The sequence below is a fragment of the Ailuropoda melanoleuca genome, unplaced genomic scaffold (genome assembly GCF_002007445.2).
Source record: "Ailuropoda melanoleuca isolate Jingjing unplaced genomic scaffold, ASM200744v2 unplaced-scaffold11384, whole genome shotgun sequence".
NCBI lineage: Eukaryota > Metazoa > Chordata > Mammalia > Carnivora > Ursidae > Ailuropoda > Ailuropoda melanoleuca.
Genome location: NW_023179820.1, coordinates 10,388 through 14,673, shown reverse-complemented (window position 1 = coordinate 14,673; position 4,286 = coordinate 10,388).

The following is a 4,286-nucleotide window of genomic DNA, read 5'->3' as shown; positions in this document are numbered from 1 at the left end:
TGTTTTCTTCAGTTGTTCTATGATTTTAGGTCTTACATTCAAGCCTTTAATCCATTTTAATTAGAATTTTGGGTATGGTGTAAGATATGGGTCCAGTGTCATTCTTTTGCATGTGACTGTCCACTTTTCCTAGTACCATTTAGTGAGGAGACTGTCCTTCCCCATTGTATATTCTTGGCTACTTTATCATAAATAAATTGATCAGATATGTGTGGATTTACTTCAGGGCTCTCTGTTTTGTTCCATTTCTATTAGTGTCTGCTTTATGCCAATGTCATACTGTTTTGATTACTACAGCTTTACAATATAGTTTGATATTAGGATGTGTGATGCCTCCAGCCTTATTCTTCTTTCTGAAGATTACTTTGGCTATTTGGGGTCTCCTGTGGTTCCATACAAATTTAGATTTATTTGTTCTATTCCTGTGAAAAATGCCATTGGAATTTTCATAGAGAGTGTATTGATTCCAAAGATTACTTTCGCTACTACGAACATATTAACAATGTCAACTTTTCCAATCCATGAGTATGGAATATCTTTTCATTTATTTGTGTCTTCTTCAATTTTTTTCATCAATGTCTACAGTTTTCAGTGTACAGGTCTTTCACATCTTGGTTGAATTTATTCCTAGGCATTTTATACTTTTTGATGCAATTGTAAATGGGATTGTTTTCTTAATTTCTCTTTCTGATAGTTTGTTATTAGTATATAGAAACACATCTGATTTCTGTATATTGATTTTGTATCCTACAACTTTATTGAAATTGTATATTGGTTCTAACATATACTGACTTCTTGTGGCACACCTGTCATTGCTAAGCCAATTGAGTTTTTTCCCACTTTCCCTTTTTATGTATTGAAAACATGCACAGTGTGAACTAGGGAAGGAAGTCTCTCTGTTTTTTATTTTAGGTTGAACACCCTTTAATTCCCAAGCCAATTGAAAGATTTTTCTAGTGGAATTTTTATTGGCATTTATTTAGCCTATTGGCTAACACATCTGGCAAAGTTGTAGATGACTAGCATTTCATTCTCCATTCTATGAACTGATAGAGCTAGGAAAAAATAAATAATTTTCACATGGAAAGGTATAAAAATTATCTAGCAGATGTCTTTGGCCCCAGCAATGAGGATAAACAGATATTTAATTTTGCTATATTTTCTACAGATCTCTCTCTCTCTCTCTCTCAAACATTACAGACAGAGCTGAAAGAGTAACCCCTGTTCCTTCTCGTTTGTAAAGTAGTAACCATTATTAGGAATATTCCATGCATGTCTTTTAAAATTTTAGCCTTATAGATATGTGTCATTAAACAATATATTATACTCTGTGCTTTGGTATTTCTCACAAATGTGATGCAGTATATATCATTATGAGACTTTCTACACTCAGCACTTTGTTTTGAAGATTCATCTAAGAAAATCTGCATAGAATTGCTTCTTTGCTTGTAATAGCTACATTAGATTTCCATTGTGTGAATAATCCACTATTTGTCCATTCCATTACTGATTGATTATTCTTACGTTAAAACAGGGCTGCAGATGCCTCCTTTGTCAAATGTTTGAATTTCTTTAATGTAGGTATCAGGAATTGGAACAGCTGAATTTTTTTAGATATGTACATCTTTTTTTTTTTTTAAGATTATTTATTTATTTATTTAACAGAGAGAGACAGCCAGCTAGATAGGGAACACAAGCAGGGGGTGTGGGAGAGGAGGAAGCAGGCTCCCAGCGGAGGAGCCCAATGCGGGGCTCGATCCCAGAACGCCGGGATCATGCCCTGAGCTGAAGGCAGACGCTTAACGACTGCGCCACTCAGGCGCCCCAGATATGTACATCTTCTTTACTAGGTTAGGCAAATTGTTCTCCTAAGTGTTGGAATAAATTGTTGTGTGGTTGTTTTTCTCCAACTGAAAAGGTATAATATTCCTCATCTCCCTGTAGTCTTGTCAACACACTTTTATCAGACTTTTAATTTTTTTTGATCTGGTAAAAATGAAATAGTAATTTCTTATAGTTTAATCTCCTCTGATTACTATAGAAGTTGATGTTTTATATGTTCACTGGCCATGCTTAGTTCCTCTTTTTTAGATTGCCTGTTATATTTTTATCTGTTTTATATTGGATGTTTGCTTTATTTATTTGTAGGAATTCCCTATGTAACCATAATTTCTAATACTTTCTTGGTTATATGGTTTATAAATACATCCCTCATCTTATTTTTAATTTGAAAGTGGGTTTCACATGCAGGGTAAAATTCCCCTTCTATTAGTAATGATTTAGGAATTTCTATTTCTAATTATCAAATTACTTTAATGACTCTAGATCTATTTAGTTTTTCTTTCTCCTTTTTAAAATTTTTTTAAAATTCAATTAGCCAACATCCACTGCATCTTCTTGAGCTATTTTTGATAATATATTTTGTCTATTAAATTGTTCCTTTTTCTCAGTTTTAAAACTAACTGGCTCAACTTAACTTTTTCTTAATAAAATTTTAATTTCTACTGTGTCTCTAGAGATGTCTGCTTTTTAATCTTTCATATGATTGTTTTTATTAATTTCCTAAAAAATTACCACAAACTTGATGGCTTAAAACAATAAAAATGTATTTTCTTACAACTCTGAAGGTTGGAAGTTCAAAATCATCTCCACTGGGCTAAAATCAAGGTGCCAGCTGCTCTGTGTTCTTCTGGAGGCTACGGGGACAACTGTGTTCTTGCCTTGTCCAACTAGAGGCTGTCCTACGTTCCACATCACACCACCTCTTCTCCCCCTGGTTCTGTCCTCACATCACCTTCTCTCCTCTAACTCTACTGCCTCCCTCTTTAAGGACCCTTCTGACACACTGGGCCCACCTGGATAACCCAGAACAAACTCCCAGGTGCGAGGTCCTTAAATAACCACATCCGCAAAGGTGTTTTTTCTTTTCTTTTTTTCTTCTTCATTTTTTGGGGTTTTGCCTCTGTAGGGACCCAGGGCAGATGCCCCAAAATGTACCACAATGGTATATTGATTATTTCGAACTGAAACTCTTTGGGAAACAGCAGGTGCAAGGACACTCAGCCCCTCCTCTGTCCCCCTGAAAACAGGAAACAAATCTCTCATGTGAAAAATGCCTCCCCTGTACTAAGAGGTAAAAAGACATCCTTATCACCAAAGATAGGGACTTTAAAGCTGAGTGAGCTATAGAAACAAGCCTTGTTACTGTCAGCTCAAATTCTGCTTAGAATTCCGTATTAATAAAGTTCCCAAACATCTGGGGTTTTTGTCCTCCAAATTCCTCGCAAATCTATGTTCTCCTTGTTTAAATTGTATTAAAACTGACTGCTTTGGCCATTTTTTGGGGTCTCAATTTCATTAGTGGGCCTCCATGTCCATATAATAAAGGTTGTGGGTTTTTTTCTCCTGTTGATCTGTCTTGTCTCAATTTAATTTCTCACCGAGCTGGAAGAAGCCTAGGAGTAAAGAAGGAAACTTTTTCCTCCCCTACATCATGTAAGGTAATATATTCACAGATTCCAGAGAATATGATATGAACATCTCTGAGGGTCATTATGCAGACCACTACTTTAAGAATTTTCTAATTTTTCTATTACTAATATTATCAACATTTTTCAGTTCATTAAAAATAGCACTGGATTTCCCCATTTATTGCTTTGGTTTTTTGCTGTTTGATTACTTTTTATACTTTATTTTAAATTAAAGTATAACTTATACAATGTAATAAATGGGTCATAAGTATAAAGTTTGGGGCATTTGAAAAATTGCAGACTTATAAACCACACCCCCATCAAACTATGGAGTATTTCCTTCACCCCACAAGATCCCTTGTGCCCCACCCAAACAGTTCCCAATCCACAGAGGAAACCATTGTTTTGCTTTATTTCACTACGGATTGGTTTGCCTATTTTAAATTTCATATAAATGGAGGCAAAGTATATGCACCATTTTGTTTCTAGAAATTTTTGTTAGGCATTATGTCGCTGACGTTCGTTCATGTTGTCATGTGTGTCAGTGGTTCTGTCCATTTCATAGCTGAACTAATATTCCATTGTATATATACAGGACAGTTTCTTTAATTTGTTTACGTATATTTTCTCTAGTTCATTGCTATTATGAATAAAGCTGCTGTGAATATTTCTAAACAAATCTTTTTGTAGACATGTTTTCATTTCCCTTGGGGAAACGCCTAGAAGTGGAATTGGGCTGTGGTAGATGTAGGTTTAATTTTATGAGAAATTGCCAAAGTGGTTGCCCAGTTTCCACTACAGTCAGAAATGTTTACA